At 48.5% G+C, this 20,091-nt stretch overlaps 2 protein-coding genes across 2 annotated transcripts in view; one reads left to right on the top strand and one right to left on the bottom strand.

Annotated features, from left to right (window-relative positions):
• The window catches only part of LOC141213600 (gastrula zinc finger protein XlCGF66.1-like), a 46,977-nt gene extending 35,745 nt beyond the window's left edge, over positions 1 to 11,232 (bottom strand). Inside the window, exon 1 of the mRNA XM_073665208.1 lies at positions 11,151 to 11,232. The gene's annotated coding sequence lies outside the window, so the exon portion shown is untranslated. The remainder of the gene's footprint in view (positions 1 to 11,150) is intronic.
• LOC141213618 (uncharacterized) overlaps positions 1 to 20,091 on the top strand; it is a 297,701-nt gene that overhangs the window by 259,282 nt on the left and 18,328 nt on the right. The window lies entirely within an intron of this gene.

The following is a 20,091-nucleotide window of genomic DNA, read 5'->3' as shown; positions in this document are numbered from 1 at the left end:
AGTGGCGGTTGTCTATCGCCCCCCAGGTCCCCCCCGTCAATTCCTGGATCACTTTGCTGCCTGGCTTACAAATTTTCTATCCTGCGACATCCCCACGATAATCATGGGAGACTTTAACATCCCAATTGGCGATCCTCTTTCCCCATCTGCCACGCATCTTTTATCATTAACCTCCTCCTTCGGCCTTTCACAGCTTGCTAATTCTCCTACACATGAGGACGGGAACACATTGGACCTGATTTTCTCCCGGCTTTGCTCAGTACATGACTTTACTAACTCTCCCCTTCCACTCTCTGACCATAATCTTCTTTCATTCTCTGTCAAGAACTGTGACTCTACTCAAGACACTCCCACCGTCCACACTTATAGAAATTTACGCGCCATTAACACCCAGAAATTTATAAAAAGGTTGCAATCATCATTGGCCCCAATCTCCTCCCTCTCATGTCCTGAATATGCATTGAAGCATTATAACAAAATAATGCTATGCGCCCTGGATGAAGCCGCACCTCCTACACAAAGAACAATTCGGCATAGACGGCGACAACCCTGGCACACGCCTCAAACACGTCTTCTCCAGAGGTACTCCAGGTGCGCTGAACGGCTGTGGAGAAAATCAAATCTGCCCGAAGATTTCCTCCACTATAAATTTATGCTGAAAACATATAACTCTGCCCTTCACCTCTCCAAACAAACCTACTTTAACAACCTCATCATCTCACTGTCCAATAATCCTAAACGACTCTTTGACACGTTTCATTCTCTCCTCAATCAAACAGCACAGGCCCCGACCACCGACCTCAGCGCTGACGATCTGGCTAACTATTTCAAAGAAAAAATTGACCATATCCGACAGGAAATTTTCTCCCAATCCCCAAATGTTATGCATGCTCCCCCCCGCCACATTGTATCTTGCTCATTTTCTGACTTCGAACCAGTCACGGAAGATGAAGTGATCAGGCTCCTTGCATCTTCTCGCCCTACCACCTGCACCAGCGACCCTATTCCCTCACATCTCCTTCAGTCCCTTGTTCCAGCTGTCACCTCTCACCTAACTAAAATTTTCAACCTTTCCCTCTCATCTGGTATCTTTCCCTCTTCTTTTAAACACGCCAGCATACAACCATTACTTAAAAAACCATCCCTCGACCAGAACTGCACGGCCAACTACAGACCTGTTTCCAATCTTCCCTTTATCTCTAAACTCCTGGAACGCCTGGTCCACTCCCGTCTAATCCGCTATCTCTCAGACAACTCTCTTCTTGACCCTTTACAATCTGGTTTCCGCTCTTTACATTCTACTGAAACTGCCCTCACTAAAGTCTCTAATGATCTACTAACAGCTAAATCTAATGGTCACTACTCCCTGCTGATTCTCCTGGATCTCTCTGCAGCATTTGACACTGTGGATCACCAGCTCCTCCTCACTATGCTCCGCACTATTGGCCTCAAGGACACGGTTCTCTCCTGGTTCTCCTCTTATCTCTCTGACCGCTCCTTCTCTGTGTCTTTTGCCGGCTCCTCCTCCTCCCTACTTCCTCTTACTGTCGGGGTTCCTCAAGGATCAGTCCTAGGCCCCCTTCTTTTCTCCTTATACACCGCTCCTATTGGACAAACAATCAGTAGATTCGGTTTTCAGTACCATCTCTATGCTGATGACACCCAATTATACACCTCTGCTCCGGACATCACCCCTGCATTACTACAAAAGACCAGTGATTGTCTTTCTGCTGTGTCTAACATTATGTCCTCCCTCTACCTAAAACTGAATCTGTCAAAAACTGAACTACTCGTCTTTCCTCCCTCCATTAATCTACCTGTGCCCGATATTGCCATCTCCGTTTGTGGCTCAACCATTACTCCCCAGCTACAAGCCCGCTGTCTTGGGGTCATTTTTGATTCAGATCTTTCTTTCACTCCTCACATCAAATCACTCGCTCGTTCATGTCATCTACACCTCAAAAACATCTCAAGAATCAGGACTTTTCTCACCTTTGACTCGGCAAAAACTCTTACTGTCGCTCTTATTCATTCTCGTCTTGACTATTGCAACGCTCTACTAATCGGTCTCCCTCTTACTAAACTCTCCCCTCTCCAATCCGTCCTGAACGCAGCAGCCAGGATCATATTCCTCGCCAACCGCTACTCAGATGCCTCTTCCCTGTGCCAGTCATTGCATTGGTTGCCCATCCAATATAGAGTTCGTTTTAAACTTATCACGCTTACCCACAAAGCGCTCCATGCTTCAGTACCCCCCTACATCTCCTCCCTTGTCTCAGTCTACCACCCTACACGTGCCCTCCGTTCTGCAAATGACTTGAAACTAAAATCCTCCATAATCCGAACTTCCCACTCCCGTCTCCAAGATTTCTCGCGTGCTGCGCCAATTCTCTGGAATGCACTACCCAGGACAGTTCGATTAATTCCCAATACCCACAGTTTCAAGCGAACCCTAAAAACACATTTCTTTAGACTGGCGTATCACCTAAACACACTCTGTCCATCCCAGCTTTCCCCCATATTAAAATCTTCTTCAACTTCGGGTTCAAACCAACCATGCACATAAAAGCCTCTGTCAGGACTGCACACATACTGGCTGGCGACCAGTCCATGTATTATTATTTATCCTATTCAGTATATCAAGGCTGCATTATACAATATATGTACTTTTTACCTTTTGTGTCTCCCCCACTTCCTCATAGACTGTAAGCTCGCGAGCAGGGCCCTCACTCCGTTCGATATGAGATATGCTTATTCTGTATTGTCTGTATAAGTCCCCCCTAAAATTTGTAAAGTGCTGCGGAATATGTTGGCGCTATAAAAATAAACTATTATTATTATTATTATTATTATCTTTGAGATCGAGCACTACCATATAGCAGTGGGGAAAAAGTAACTTTATTACGGATTTTAAAGACTCCATTTTAAAGGTGTGTATTTTAAGGAAATTATTCAGGGATTTCAGATTTATAATTGTCCTGAAACTTCCATCCGGTTTCGGAATCAAGAAGAGCGGGGAGTAGAAACCAAGACCCTTTTCAGCTTCCGGAACCTCAATCAGGACGTGCTTTCTTATTAGGGTTTGTACTTCCGAAACGAGGGCAGCCTGGCGTTCTGGGGAAGAACTGGAGGGAACAACCATGAACCTTTTGTGAGGCAATGCTTTAAATTGAAATTTAAGACCATACTTAATCAGGCTCAAAATCCAATTACTATGAGAAATCTGTTCCCAAGCTGGGACAAAAAATGACAATCTCCCTCCCACCTGGGCTGATTGTGTATCCCCTGGCTTCTGCTCAATTTTTGGAGATGGACCAAAGAGTAGACCTCTACCTTTTCGACCTCTTTCATCAGACTTGTCTTGCTCCCTGAAATATCTCTTCCGGAAAAATTTCCTCTTCCGGAACGATCTCTTAAAGGAGGGTAGAGGTACTGATGGAAACCCCTTCTTAGGGTCCCCCGCTTTCTCCAATAAGTCGTCCATGGTCTGACCAAAGAGGTATTCCCCTTCACACGGGATTGTACACAGTCTGGACTTAGTCTGTAAATCCCCTGGCCAGCTTTTAATCCACAAGGCTCGCCGAGCCGCATTTGACAGTGCTGCTGACTTTGCTGCCAACCTCATCGAGTCCACAGATGCATCAGCAAGAAAAGCTGCCGCCCCCTGAACCAGTGGAAGGGAAGAAATAATGTCTTTCCTAGAAGTCCCATCCTTCAACTGACTGTCTAGCTGTTCAAGCCACACCATCGGGGCTCTGGACGTACAGGTAGCTGCTACTGTTGGTCTCAGTGCTCCCGCAGCTGTCTCCCATGCCCCTTTCAGGAAAGTATCAGCCCGTCTGTCTAGGGGATCTCTCAATGCACCCATATCATCGAACGGGAGGGAAGTTCTTTTCGCTGCTTTGGTAACAGAAACATCCAGCTTGGGTGCTTTTAACCAGGAGGAACACATAGCATCCTCAAACGGATATTTCCTTTTAAAGGATGGAGGAACACTACCCTTCTTGTCAGGCTTTCTCCACTCCTTATCAATGAGGTCTTTCACCTTTGAATTTACTGGAAAGACCCTTCTCTTCTTTAGCCCCAGACCACCAAACATAACATCCTCAGCTGACTTCTCTACCCTCGAGTCCACTATCCCCATTGTAGATCGGACGGCTTTTACTAGGGCATCGACCTCCTTCAGGGGGAAGCACTGTCTATCTGGCTCACTATCAGAGGAAGAGAAGGCGGAGGAGGAAGCGACCGATAGCTCAGAGTCTGAACCCAGCTGGGTTTCTTGAGGAATATGCCCAGACTCTGAACCTTGCAATGCTTTGCCTATTTCTTCCCTTATTAAAGTTCTTAGGCCTAGGGAAAAATCTGGGGTCTCCTCCGATATCATTTTGCTGATACAAAGCTGACATAACCTTTTGCTATATGAATCAGGGAGCGGACAGCTGCATAAGGCACACTCTCTGTGCTTGGACTTCGAGGAACATTTCTTGCTCTTAAAGAAAGTCATAGATAGAAAGAAGGAGGAAACATTAGTAGAACTTTCACGAAGATTCCACTCACCCCACAGAACCTTCGGTACCGTAGAAGCAGAAGAATCCAGCATGCATGGCGAGGAATCACGCCGCACCGGACCGTCCTTCCTGCTCTTAGTGGTAGCTCTTCTAGCTGTACGACCAGACCCTAGCCGGGAATGACGTTGCGCCACTAGTTGTGAGGGCTCCCCAGAGGGCTGCTCCTGCAGCAGATGTTGTTGCCTAGGTGACAGCTCTTGTGAATCTTCCATAGCTTACAATGTAAGAATGGGCTGGGACGCACCTCTGTATGTTACCAGACCCTTTATATACTGGCCATACCGGTACCATGTGTGGGTGTGTGTTTCCTTTTTTTTTTTCTCTTTTTTTTTTTTTTACCCAGGAGGGCGTTACCTGCTCCTTGGTGTTCCTCCCCAGGTCCAGGTGGGATCCAGATGGGCTCCTCGCCGCCAGGTCCTCAATCCCCCGGCGTTCAGCTGCTCGCGCCAAGAATTCAAACGAGCCCCGCCCCTTCCGGTGACGTCACAGGGCTTCCTGCCCGGCGCACCGGAAGTCACGTCAGAAGGTCGCGCCCGTCACGGGCGCGACCTGGATCTCCTGCAAGCTGTAGCGGGGGGGGGGGGGGAAGCCCGCTAGCGGCCCCACACCTGGCGGACATCTACCTCCCGTGAGGCGATGTCGCGCCCGCCGCAACGCTCACGGAGGCGCCCCCATGAGCCCTGCCGTGGCGTCTCCAGAGGACCGGGACGGACCGGCTCCAACCACCTCCTGTGGCCCTCTCTGGGACAGGAGTCCATCTTCTGCAGGTAAGCCTGCAAGGTCCCCCATCATGGACAGGAAACCTAAACTGAGGCGGGAAGAGTGGGCCGCCCTTTTTAACCTGTAGGTTTCCTGTACTTGATGGGCAGATCCTCTCTCTCTCACGTGGTGCTGACATGGGCGACCGAATAAAAAGCAGCTAAGAAAAACGAGTGGCCATCATTACTTTAAGAAATGAAGGTCAGTCAGTCTGAAAAATTGGGAAAACTTTGAAAGTGTCGCCCAGTGCAGTTGCAAAAACCATCAAGCGCTACAAAGAAACTGGCTCACATGAGGACCGCCCCAGGAAAGGAAGACCAAGAGTCACCTCTGCTTCTGAGGATAAGTTTATCCGAGTCACCAGCCTCAGAAATCGCAGGTTAACAGCAGCTCAGATTAGAGACCAGGTCAATGCCACACAGAGTTCTAGCAGCAGACACATCTCTACAACAACTGTTAAGAGGAGACTTTGTGCAGCAGGCCTTCATGGTAAAATAGCTTCTAGGAAACCACTGCTAAGGACAGGCAACAAGCAGAAGAGACTTGTTTGGGCTAAAGAACACAAGGAATGGACATTAGACCAGTGGAAATCTGTGCTTTGGTCTGATGAGTCCAAATTTGAGATCTTTGGTTCCAACCAGCGTGTCTTTGTGCGACGCAGAAAAGGTGAACGGAAGGACTCTGCATGCCTGGTTCCCACCGTGAAGCATGGAGGAGGAGGTGTGATGGTGTGGGGGGTGCTTTGCTGGTGACACTGTTGGGGATTTATTCAAAATTGAAGGCATACTGAACCAGCATGGCTACCACAGCATCTTGCAGCGGCATGCTATTCCATCCGGTTTGCGTTTAGTTGTACCATCATTTATTTTTCAACAGGACAATGACCCCAAACACACCTTCAGGCTGTGTAAGGGCTATTTGACCAAGAAGGAGAGTGATGGGGTGCTACGCCAGATGACCTGGCCTCCACAGTCACCAGACCTGAACCCAATCGAGATAGTTTGGGGTGAGCTGGACCGCAGAGTGAAGGCAAAAGGGCCAACAAGTGCTAAGCATCTCTGGGAACTCCTTCAAGATTGTTGGAAGACCATTTCCGGTGACTACCTCTTGAAGCTCATCAAGAGAATGCAAAGAATGTGCAAAGCAGTCATCAAAGCAAAAGGTGGCTACTTTGAAGAACCTAGAATATAAGACATATTTTCAGTTGTTTCACACTTTTTTGTTAAGTATATAATTCCACGTGTTAATTCATAGTTTTGATGCCTTCAGTGTGAATGTACAATTTTCATAGTCAAGAAAATACAGAAAAATCTTTAAATGATAAGGTGTGTCCAAACTTTTGGTCTGTACTGTATGTTGAGGAATAGCTCTGAGGAGGAGGTGAGATGGATGGGGAGAATGGAGGGAGAGATGAAGAGTTCCCTACTAGGTGTAGGGATTAGGGGTGGTTGTAAGAAGTGAAGGATTAAGGGGGTGAGAGTGAAAACAAAGACAAACTTTGTTTACTGGGACTTAGCATCCAGTTACCTTCAGTTGCCTTCAGGATTAATTCTTATTTCTCATACTTCAGCTAATGGCCATACTTAATTTAATGGCCACAGACTAAAGTCTGACACAGACTCCTGGCCCACAATATATTTGTAAAAGAATGCATTCAGCTGTGAACCAGAGGGGAGTGGTCTGTGCTCATCTTGATCAGCTGATTAGGGCTCAAACAGATCCTGGATAGTCAAAGACTAAGTAAATAAGGTCATAAATGAAAGTAGGGGGTAGCAGGTGTAACTTGGAGGACATACCATTAGTAAATAGTAGTAGAGAAGTATAGAGAAATCGGCATGGGAGTCAAGACGGAAAAGCTGGGTCACATACCATTAGTAAATAGGAGTATACATGGAGGAGAGCAGGCAAAGGCAAAAGCATTTTCCAGAGGGATTATTACAACTATAAAACCTCAGGACTTATTCTAACTGCAGAACATCAGGCGGTACTATGACAACATTATACTGTGTGTGGGGGCAGCATACATACTGCATAAGGGGGATTACGCTGTGTGGGGACATTCATACTGCATAAGGGGCATAATGGAGGCATCATACATCCTCCATACTTTCGTATGGCGGATTCCACCTTTCCCACACTCCCCGCCCCAATGGCAAACATGGTGGAGGCGTAGGTTTCCTCCTATCAGAACTCTGCGCTTTCACCAAAATCCCACTGCCACCCTCCGTTACACTCCCCTCTTTTGAGGTGCACTGTGTGCGCATCTATTCCCTCTCTGACCTCCAACTGGCCGTCATTTACCAACCTCCAGGGCTAGCCACCACTTTCTTAGACCACTTCACCACCTGGCTGCTTCACTTCCTTTCCGCTGACATCCCCACTATCATAATGGGCGACTTCAACATCCCCATTGACACTTCCCACTTGTCTGTCTCTAAATTCCTATCCCTCACTTCCTCCTTCGGCCTTGCTCAATGGTCTTCTCTACCCTCTCCTCTCCAGGTTCACAATCCCCACTCCACGAACTTACACACCCTCGCAGAAACCTCAAACACCTTGACCTACACTCACTCTCTGAATCCCTCCTCCCTCTTACAGACATAAATTCCTTACACAATGCAGATGTTGCTGCCGCTTTATATAACACCACAATACCTGCAGCTCTCGACTCGATCGCCCCTCTCACACATACCAAAGCTCGCAGAATCAACAGGCAACCCTGGCACACCAAACTTACTAAAGAACTGCGATGGGCCTCCAGGGTTGCGGAGCGGAGATGGAAAAGATCTCACTCCATCGAGCACTTCATCGCATTCAAACAATCTCTCACCATTTTCAAGTCCACACTCACTGCAGCAAAACAAACATACTTCTCATCTCTCATATCTTCCCCGTTCCACAACCCTAAACAGCTATTTAACAAATTCAATTCTCTCCTTTGTCCACAAGCGCCTCCTCCCTCTTCTCTCATCTCAGCCGAAGACTTTGCCTCATTCTTCAAGCAGAAGATTGACACCGTCAGACAAAGCTTTTGCCTAAGTCCGCACAACCCCTCCTCATATCTACTCAACCTTCCTCCTCCAAACCCCACTTCTCCACCATTACAGAAGGTCAAGTCTCCTCTTTACTCTCCAAATCACACCTCACCACCTGCGAACTTGACCCAATCCCATCCCACCTCATCTCTAACCTTACCACAGTCTTCATCCCAACCCTAACCCACCTCTTCAACCTGTCACTAACAACCGGTGTCTCCCACTCATGTCTCAAACACGCCTTAATCACACCCATCCTCAAAAAGCCCTCCCTTGACCCATCCTCTCTGACTAGCTTCCGCCCCATATCACTTCTCCCCTATGCCTCAAAACTACTAGAACAACATGTCCACCTTGAAATGTCCTCCCACCTCTCCTCCTGCTCCCTCTTCGACCGCCTACAATCTGGCTTCCGACCGCATCACTCGACTGAAACTGCCCTGACCAAAGTCACCAAAGACCTACTAACCGCCAAATCCAAGCGACACTACTCCATCCTCCTCCTTCTGGACCTGTCATCCGCCTTCAACACAGTCGACCATTCGCTCATCTCTTGGCATCACGGACTTGGCCCTATCTTGGATCTCCTCATACCTAACAGACAGGACATTCAGCGTCTCCCACTCACGCACCACCTCCTCATCTCGCCCCCTATCTGTCGGTGTCCCCCAAGGTTCAGTTCTAGGACCTCTGCTCTTCTCCATCTACACCCTCAGCCTGGGAGAGCTCATAGAGTCTCACGGCTTTCAGTATCACCTCTATGATAATGACACACAGATATACCTCTCTGGACCCGATATCTCCTCTCTACTAACCAAAATCCCACAATGTCTGTCCGCCATCTCATCCTTCTTCTCTGCCAGATTTCTAAAACTCAACATGGATAAAACAGAGTTCATCATCTTTCCACCCTCTCATTCATATCCCCCGTCTGACCTATCCATTAACGTCAATGGCTGTTCACTCTCCCCAGTCCCACAAGCTCGCTGCCTTAAGGTAGCCCTGGACCCTGATCTCCTTCAAACCACATATCCAAACCCTTTCCACTTCCTGCCGACTCCAACTCAAAAATATCTCCCGGATCCGTGCATTCCTCAGCAAAGACTCTGCAAAAACACTAGTGCATGCCCTCATCATCTCCCGCCTTGACTACTGCAACCTCCTGCTCTGTGGCCTCCCATCCAACACTCTTGCACCCCTCCAATCTATCCTAAAATCTACTGCTCGACTAATCCACCTGTCCCCCCGCTATTCCTCGGCCTCTCCCCTCTGTCAATCCCTTCACTGGCTCCCCATTGCCCAGAGGCTCAAGTTCAAAACCCTAACTATGGCATACAAAGCCATCCACAACCTGTCTCCTCCATACATCTGTGATTTAGTTTCCCGGTACTTACCTGCACGCAACCTCCAATCCTCACAAGATCTCCTTCTCTACTCCCCTCTTATCTCCTCTTCCCACAATCGCATACAAGATTTCTCCCGGGCATTCCCCCTACTCTGGAACTCTCTACCCCAACATATCAGACTCTCGCCTACCATGGAAGCCTTCAAAGAAACATGAAGACCTACCTCTTCCGACAAGCCTAAAACCTGCAGTAACCACCACCCACCACATTACTGCATGACCTCCTCTACTCCCACCCATCCCTTGTAGACTGTGAGCCCTCGCGGGCAGGGTCCTTTCTCCTCCTGTACCAGTCGCTGACTCGTTTTGTTAAGATTATGTAAATGTTTTTGCTATGTATATCCCTATCACATGTAAAAGCGCCATGGAATAAATGGTGCTATAATAATAAATAATAATAAGGGGCACAATGGGGGCATTACACTGTGTGGGGGCATCATTCATACTGCATAAGGGGCATAATGGGGGCATTACACTGTGTGGGGGCATCATACATCCTGCATAAGGGGCATAATGGGGGCTTTACACTGTGTGGGGGGCATCATACATCCTGCATAAGGGGCATAATGGGGGCATTACATTGTGTGGGGGGTATCATACATCCTGCATAAGGGGCATAATGGGGGCATTACACTGTGGGGGGCATCATACATCCTGCACAAGGGGCATAATGGGGGCATCATACATCCTGCATAAGGGACATTACAGTGTGTGGGGGCATCATACATACTGCATAAGGGACATAATGGGGGCATTACACTGTTTGGGGGTCATCAAACATCCTGCATAAGGGGCATAATGGGGGCATTACACTGTGTGGGGGGGCATCATACATCCTGCATAAGGGGCTGTGTGGGGGCATTACACTGTGTGGGGGCATCATACATCCTGCATAAGGGGCATAATGGGGGCATTACACTGTGTGGGGGGCATCATACATACTGCATAAGGGGCATAATGGGGGCATTACACTGTGTGGGGGCAACATACATCCTGCATAAGGGGCATAATGGGGGCATTACACTGTGGGGGGCATCATACATACTGCATAAGGGGCATAATGGGGGCATTACACTGTGTGGGGGCATCATACATCCTGCATAAGGGGCATAATGGGGGCATTACACTGTGTGGGTGCATCATACATCCTGTATAAGGGGCATAATGGGGGCATTACACTGTGGGGCCAGTAAAGGGGTCCTGTACTATGAGAACAATACGTTTCCTCCCTTCCTGTCTCCATAGTTGGGTCGTATGTATCTATTACAGGAAACAGAACAAAAACCTTATGATTGTTATAAAGGGGCAACACAAGACCCCAAAAGAGTCTCCGTGCTGAAGGGGTTAATGCCCCCTGCGCCCAGTAATGGGGTCTCCACATACCTCCACCTGCAGAGCCGCCACCACATATATGGCTGCTCTGTGCGCACAGGAGCTGTGATGAGGTCACAGGAGGGGAGGAGTCAGGGGTCACATGATCAGGGGCCTCAGTGGATGCAGGACTCTGCTGTGCTGGTTGTCATGGTGCTGGATGAGCTGAAGTTTATGTGTGGGGTCAGGAGGGGTTTACAGGGGGGATGTAGCAGAGCCGCGTGTGTACGAGGTGTACGGAGCAGAGCCGGGTGTGTACGAGGTGTACGGAGCAGAGCCGCGTGTGTACGAGGTGTACGGAGCAGAGCCGCGTGTGTACGAGGTGTACGGAGCGGAGCCGCGTGTGTACGAGGTGTACGGAGCAGAGCCGCGTGTGTACGAGGTGTACGGAGCAGAGCCGTGTGTGTACGAGGTGTACGGAGCAGAGCCGTGTGTGTACGAGGTGTACGGAGCGGAGCCGCACATGTACGAGGTGTACGGAGCGGAGCCGCGCGTGTACGAGGTGTGCGGAGCAGAGCCATGTGTGTACGAGGTGTACGGAGCAGAGCCGTGTGTGTACGAGGTGTACGGAGCAGAGCCGCGTGTGTACGAGGTGTACGGAGCAGAGCCGTGTGTGTACGAGGTGTACGGAGCAGAGCCGCGTGTGTACGAGGTGTACAGAGCGGAGCCGCGTGTGTACGAAGCGGAGCCGCGTGTGTACGAGGTGTACGGAGCGGAGCCGCGTGTGTACGAGGTGTACGGAGCGGAGCCGCGTGTGTACGAGGTGTACGGAGCGGAGCCGCGTGTGTACGAGGTGTACGGAGCGGAGCCGTGTGTGTACGAGGTGTAAGGAGCGGAGCCGCGTGTGTACGAGGTGTACAGAGCGGAGCCGCGTGTGTACGAGGTGTACGAAGCGGAGCCGCGTGTGTACGAGGTGTACGGAGCGGAGCCGCGTGTGTACGAGGTGTACGGAGCGGAGCCGCGTGTGTACGAGGTGTACGGAGCGGAGCCGCGTGTGTACGAGGTGTACGGAGCGGAGCCGCGTGTGTACGAGGTGTACGGAGCGGAGCCGCGTGTGTACGAGGTGTACGAAGCGGAGCCGCGTGTGTACGAGGTGTACGGAGCAGAGCCGCGTGTGTACGAGGTGTACAGAGCGGAGCCGCGTGTGTACGAGGTGTACGAAGCGGAGCCGCGTGTGTACGAGGTGTACGGAGCGGAGCCGCGTGTGTACGAGGTGTACGGAGCGGAGCCACGTGTGTACGAGGTGTACGGAGCGGAGCCGCGTGTGTACGAGGTGTACGGAGCGGAGCCGCGTGTGTACGAGGTGTACCGAGCGGAGCCGCGTGTGTACGGAGCGGAGCCGCGTGTGTACGAGGTGTACGGAGCGGAGCCGCGTGTGTACGAGGTGTACGGAGCGGAGCCGTGTGTATGAGGCGTACGGAGCAGAGCCGTGCGTGTGTACGAGGCGTACGGAGCAGAGCCGTGCGTGTGTACGAGGCGAACGGAGCGGAGCCGTGCGTGTGTACGAGGCGTACGGAGCAGAGCCGTGCGTGTGTACGAGATGTACGGAGCAGAGCCGCGTGTGTACGAGGTGTACGGAGCAGAGCCGCGTGTGTACGAGGTGTACGGAGCAGAGCCGCGTGTGTACGAGGTGTACGAAGCGGAGCCGCGTGTGTACGAAGCGGAGCCGCGTGTGTACGAGGCGTACGGAGCGGAGCCGCGTGTGTACGAGGAGTACGGAGCGGAGCCGCGTGTGTACGAGGTGTACGGAGCGGAGCCGCGTGTGTACGAGACGTACGGAGCAGAGCTGCGTGTGTACGAGGCGTACGGAGCGAAGCCACGTGTGTACGAGGCGTACGGAGCGAAGCCGCGTGTGTACGAGGCGTACGGAGCGGAGCCGCGTGTGTACGAGGAGTACGGAGCGGAGCCGCGTGTGTACGAGGCATACGGAGCGGAGCCGCGTGTGTACGAGGCGTATGGAGCGGAGTCGCGTGTGTACGAGGCGTACGGAGCAGAGCCGTGCGTGTGTACGAGGCGAACGGAGCGGAGCCGTGCGTGTGTACGAGGCGTACGGAGCAGAGCCGTGCGTGTGTACGAGATGTACGGAGCAGAGCCGCGTGTGTACGAGGTGTACGGAGCAGAGCCGCGTGTGTACGAGGTGTACGGAGCAGAGCCGCGTGTGTACGAGGTGTACGAAGCGGAGCCGCGTGTGTACGAAGCGGAGCCGCGTGTGTACGAGGCGTACGGGGCTGAGCCGCGTGTGTACGAGGCGTACGGAGCGGAGCCGCGTGTGTACGAGGAGTACGGAGCGGAGCCGCGTGTGTACGAGGTGTACGGAGCGGAGCCGCGTGTGTACGAGACGTACGGAGCAGAGCTGCGTGTGTACGATGTGTACAGAGCGGAGCCGCGTGTGTACGAGGTGTACGAAGCGGAGCCGCGTGTGTACGAGGTGTACGGAGCGGAGCCGCGTGTGTACGAGGTGTACGGAGCGGAGCCGCGTGTGTACGAGGTGTACGGAGCGGAGCCGCGTGTGTACGAGGTGTACGGAGCGGAGCCGCGTGTGTACGAGGTGTACGGAGCGGAGCCGCGTGTGTACGAGGTGTACGGAGCGGAGCCGCGTGTGTACGAGGTGTACGAAGCGGAGCCGCGTGTGTACGAGGTGTACGGAGCAGAGCCGCGTGTGTACGAGGTGTACGGAGCGGAGCCGCGTGTGTACGAGGTGTACGGAGCAGAGCCGCGTGTGTACGAGGTGTACCGAGCGGAGCCGCGTGTGTACGGAGCGGAGCCGCGTGTGTACGAGGTGTACGGAGCGGAGCCGCGTGTGTACGAGGTGTACGGAGCGGAGCCGTGTGTACGAGGCGTACGGAGCAGAGCCGTGCGTGTGTACGAGGCGTACGGAGCAGAGCCGTGCGTGTGTACGAGGCGAACGGAGCGGAGCCGTGCGTGTGTACGAGGCGTACGGAGCAGAGCCGTGCGTGTGTACGAGATGTACGGAGCAGAGCCGCGTGTGTACGAGGTGTACGGAGCAGAGCCGCGTGTGTACGAGGTGTACGGAGCAGAGCCGCGTGTGTACGAGGTGTACGAAGCGGAGCCGCGTGTGTACGAAGCGGAGCCGCGTGTGTACGAGGCGTACGGAGCTGAGCCGCGTGTGTACGAGGCGTACGGAGCGGAGCCGCGTGTGTACGAGGAGTACGGAGCGGAGCCGCGTGTGTACGAGGTGTACGGAGCGGAGCCGCGTGTGTACGAGACGTACGGAGCAGAGCTGCGTGTGTACGAGGCGTACGGAGCGAAGCCACGTGTGTACGAGGCGTACGGAGCGAAGCCGCGTGTGTACGAGGCGTACGGAGCGGAGCCGCGTGTGTACGAGGAGTACGGAGCGGAGCCGCGTGTGTACGAGGCATACGGAGCGGAGCCGCGTGTGTACGAGGCGTATGGAGCGGAGTCGCGTGTGTACGAGGTGTTCGGAGCGGAGAAATCCTATCCACTATGCTGTAACACCTTGCCAAACCTGCAGCTGCTCTGACCATGAGCACATACCCTAACAGTTCCCATACCATACATAGCAGCAGCTTTTGTTTTGGCCAAAAGATTTTGTAAGCCGCCGCCACGACAAGGAGACTCTTCTGGCAGGGCCCTACTCTACTCTAACCTATTAAACATTTCTTAAAATATCCAGTACTCTATCTAGGTATATTTTTATTTATTTTTCTTTAAGGGAATGTGTCGCATACATTTTTTCATATAATATCACATACAAAGGGACAAAAACCGTCACACCATGGCCGGACTACATATTACCACCACATAGTGACCAAATAATACCACATACAAAGAATACCGACACACCATGAGTAGACCATATATTGACCGAATAATACTACATACAAGGAACAAATACCACCACACCATGACCAGACCACATATTACCACCACATAGTGACCAAATAATACTACATACAAGGAACATAGAATTAAACCTCATATTCTTGTTTATGCATATTTGTATCCCACCCTGTATATAAACTGTTTATTGCAGGAAATTTGTGTGAAAACCACCGATGTTAGGAAATACACCCACATCTGATCTGGTGCAAAGCATAATATCCTGGCAAAGGATCATAGAGCCGCAGATATATCAAGCATTATCAATCATATCAACGGGAGGCAAATAGATGCATCATTGTAAAACAGACGAAAACAAGTATGTACAAAACACTGGTGAGATTACTGTGGAACATTGCAATGGTGAATCAGATTAGATGGAATTTACAAATCCTGCTATCCAGGAGTTGGATGTATAACAGATCAATTGCAATGGGATACGTCTGCATAGAGTCTGATGCAAAACTTGATTGTGAGGCTATAGGTATAGCAAGCATTTCTATCTGTATCAATGAAAAACAGATTGTCATGGAAATATTGAAAATCTTTTCTTCTCCCCTGTCATAGATATTAAGAAGTCTCTCTCTCAGACTCCTCTTCCCTATAGTAATTGTCCACGGGAGAAGAGCTGACACTTTGGCCAGTGGCCTCTATGCAAGTTAACACACACATGAGAAGGGCCTTGTAAGCTAATGCTGGCCCAAAAGGTGCTACCAAACCCAATTAACACAGGCTTGTGATAGATATACCGCTAACTGAGAAGGTTGTATTTCCAGTGCTTCGAAGGGAATGTAGCAAAGGCCTGCAGACAGCCCAAAGCTGATACAGAATAGGGAATAACTAAAGTTCCATATGTCCGATAATAGTGGAGCCTATATTTTGGGTGGCAGGGTCAGCTAAGGAACAATATGGATATTTTCCCGTCGCTGTAAGCCCCTCTGGGGAGCTGTGGCACAAAAGTAGCAAAATAGCAGATGGCAGCTATATCGTGTGTGGTCTCTGGAGAAAGGTAAAATCATAACGGAAAATATGGTATCACTTTCGGGCCTCTACGATCAACCCACAATAAGTTATTGCAAAAACCAGATATCTAATAAAAATATGAAGGCTGGAGACCAGCCCCCGTGATGTCATCACAGGGGGTGTGTGGGCAGGTCTCCCCGTAGGCATAAAAGAATCCATGGAGGATGGATCAGCACTTATGTTGGAAGTTACAAATTTTGTGTAGTGCGGGTCACATTCTCTGAACGGGCATCGGAGTGCTTCCCTCCACCTATACTGAGTCATCCCTGCGAACTGTATAGAGTAAGTTGAGAATTGGAAGACTACAGTAATGTGTTGCCTGACAAAGTTTTTCTATAGAGTGTGGTGTCCACTTTATGAGATGTTACTATCCCTGTCAGGAAAATATCCAGAAATGGAGTGGAAATCATAGGTTCGCTGACAGTGAATTTTAAATTTAAGGAATAGGAATTCAATTACAAAACAAATTGTGACACTAACTGGGAGTCACCTCTCCATACCAAAAGTACATCATCAACATATCTACCAAGCAAAAAAATGTGCTCAAAAAATGGATTATCATCAGAAAAAATGTAAATTTCTTCCCACCACGACATGTACAGAATAGCCAAAGATGGTGAGAATTTGGAGCCCATGGGGGCTCCAAATACTTGTAAATAATATTTAGAATCAAACATAAAATTGTTGTGGGACAACAAATATTTTATGTTATAATGAACCTTTTTAAATTCACAGAATATCCACTATATTTATTTAAATGGTGTTGAACGGCAATGACGGCCAATGCGTGAGGGATGGAGGAATACAGGTTGACAACATTGCTGGTGACAAACCTATACTTTTCCTGCCACACGAACCTGTCAAACACCCTCAGGACAGACGTAGTATCTTTCACATAGCCTGGTGTTTGAATAACCAGAGGATACAAATGTTCACCAGCCATTGGTTAAATACTCATTCAATGAACCCATACCCTAGATAATAGGGTGAAGGGTGGGGGAGGGGAGATACCCATGTGTGTTTTGGGGAGCCCATGAAAAATTGGATAATCAGGAAAGAGCCAGAGCTTTGTTATTAAACACCGACAAATAAATGCCTTCCTCCAGAATAGTGGACAACATTGTTTTATACAAATTGATAGGATTCATAGAGACCACCGGAGCAGATTTCATATATCAACAGTTCTAATAGCACATACTCCGGGGCATCAAAACATTTTGTGTCCATAGAGAATAATGATCTCACACATTTTTCTTTCTTTGGTCATGAAAAAGTTAATTATCCGGTAAGGGGTGGAAACAGACAGAAACACCTTAATATGCGTGAAGCCTTCTGGATCTGACGTGTACATACTAAATACCCTTCGGGTAATGAATTTCCGCAATGACCTGTTTTACATCTATTGATGAAATTCATACTGGTTTCTTCCCAGCAGACATCTATATGGTGACATTCCAGGTTTTCTGAATTTATTTTGTGTTTTTCCGGTTATTATTTGCCGGTGTACTTATTTGCCTTTCTGTATATTGCGCTATCATTGCTGATTCATCTTCGCAGAACGCACAGAAATGATGCAAATATCTTAAAGATTTTCAGCAATGACTGAGTATTTCCATTGCAATGTTCTGCAGCTTATTTATCTTCCATTTCTCATATATTTATTTTTGTCAGTTTTTTCACAATATAATTCAATGATTTGTTTTTCGTTGATACAGATAGAAATTCCTGCTACATCCACAGCTTCACGATTAAGTTCTGCATCAGATATTTGTTTTTATCAGTTTTATTATAATGTAATGACCTGTTTTTCGTTGATACAGATAGAAATACTTGCTCCATCTATAGCCTCACGATCAGGTTCTCCATCAGACTCTATGCAGACGTCTCCCATTGCCATTGATCTGTTATACATCCAGCTCCTGGATATCATGGATTTGTACGCTCCATCTAATCTGATTCGCCATTACAATTCTCCACAGTAATCTGATTCGCCATTACAATGCTCCGCAGTAATCTGATTCGCCATTACAATGCTCCACAGTAATCTAATTCGCCATTACAATGCTCCACAGTAATCTCACCAGTGTTCTGTACTTGTTCTCGTCTGTTTTACAATGATGCATCTATTTGCCTCCCGTTGATATGACTGATAATGCTCGGTATATCTGCGGCTCTATGATCCTTTACCAGGATATTATACTTTGCAGTAGATCAGATGCGGGTGGATTTCCTTGTAAATTTTCTACTATGTATTGAATTTTGATTTGCATATTTTTTTTCCCCTTTATATGTTCATTGTTATAGGTTTATAGTTTCTCCATACTGGTTATTGTGCATATTATTTTATATTATATTTTTACGTGTGTCAGATCGATAAGAACAATATTTCTATTCACAATTTAGACATTGATGCGTTTTCTCTGTTTATTGGACATTGTTATTGCGATGCTCTATACTGAATCTATCATCCATCTCATGTATACATGTTCCTGTCCCTCTATAATCAGTATATCCTCCCACCTTCCGTTGCTATAGTTGATGGCATTTGGGATGTTCTGACCCTGTGATCTCACACCTGTACACTTAATCCCGGTGTTGTGTTCCTATATGGGATAAGCCCCTGGCAGCTAACACCGGTGGTCTTCACACAAATGTCCTGCAATAAACAGTTTATATACAGAGGGGATACGGATATGCATGAACAAGAGTATGAGGTCTAATTCTATCTTATTTTTCACCATCATGGTGTTTTGCATTTCTGGCTTGTTGTGTGACGCTTGCAATGATCATCTTGTCTGTATTTGATCTCGTCTCCCTCAATGTGAACTGTGGCTTGGATTTTCTTCACACCTTTTTAATGTCTAATTGATTTCTCATTTCGTGTCATGTGACCTCATTGTACTTGTATATATATGACTTCATTGTCCTTTTCTCATCTGCTATGACTAAGGGCGCAACCCTAGCGCCAGAAACGTATAAGAATTTTAAATTGTTTCCCTTTTTTTAAATGAAACAATAAAGTTTTTTCATATTGTACCTGTTGGAGTGCCGATTTTCTCCTTTTAGTTTTCTTCATATGGCTGTGCTCACCAGCCAGACCGGCACCGTACAGTGGACTATCTTCACCCTGTTTGAATTCAGCGTTGCAGCTCCCTAACCCTCTCACCTGTGTATAATGTCACCGGTGATCTCTGTATTATCTGTACTCTGACACTATATACAGAGCTCCTGTGTATAATGTCACTGGTGATCCCTGTATTACCTGTACACTGACACTATATACAGAGCTCCTGTGTATAATGTCACTGGTGATCCCTGTACACTGACACTATATACAGAGCTCCTGTGTATAATGTCACTGGTGATCCCTGTATTATCTGTATACTGACACTATATACAGAGCTCCTGTGTATAATGTTACTGGTGATCCCTGTATTACCTGTACACTGACACTATATACAGAGCTTCTGTGTATAATGTCACCAGTGATCACTATATTACCTATACACTGACACTATATACTGAGCTCCTGTGTATAATGTCACTGGTGATCACTGTATTACCTGTACACTGACACTATATACAGAGCTGTGGTGTATAATGCCACTGGTGATCCCTGTATTACCTGTACACTGACACTATATACAAAGCTGTGGTGTATAATGTCACTGGTGATCTCTGTATTACCTGTACACTGACACTATATACAGAGCTCCAGTGTATAATGTCACTAGTGATCCCTGTATTACCTGTACATTGACACTATACACTGTATACTATGTACAGAGCTCCTGTGTATAATGGCACTTATGGTAATATTAGTATTTTTTTTTATTAATGATCAGGATTGTAGTATTCGGTCACTATGTGGTAGTAATATGTGGTCTGGTAATGTTGTGGCGATATTTTTCCCTTGTACGTGGTATTATTCGGTCACTATGAGGTGGTAATATGTACTCCAGTCATGGTGTGGCGATATTTGTTCCTTGTATGTGGTATTATTCGGTCACTATGTTGTGGTAATATGTGGTCCGGCCATGGTTTGGTGGTATTTGTTCCTTGTATGTAG

Source organism: Phyllobates terribilis, unplaced genomic scaffold (assembly GCF_046119375.1).
Source record: "Phyllobates terribilis strain yellow unplaced genomic scaffold, ASM4611937v1 Scaffold_200__1_contigs__length_3551848, whole genome shotgun sequence".
Classification (NCBI taxonomy): Eukaryota; Metazoa; Chordata; class Amphibia; order Anura; family Dendrobatidae; genus Phyllobates; species Phyllobates terribilis.
Note: the sequence above shows the minus strand (reverse complement) of the source record. Positions and strands in the feature narration are given on the sequence as shown.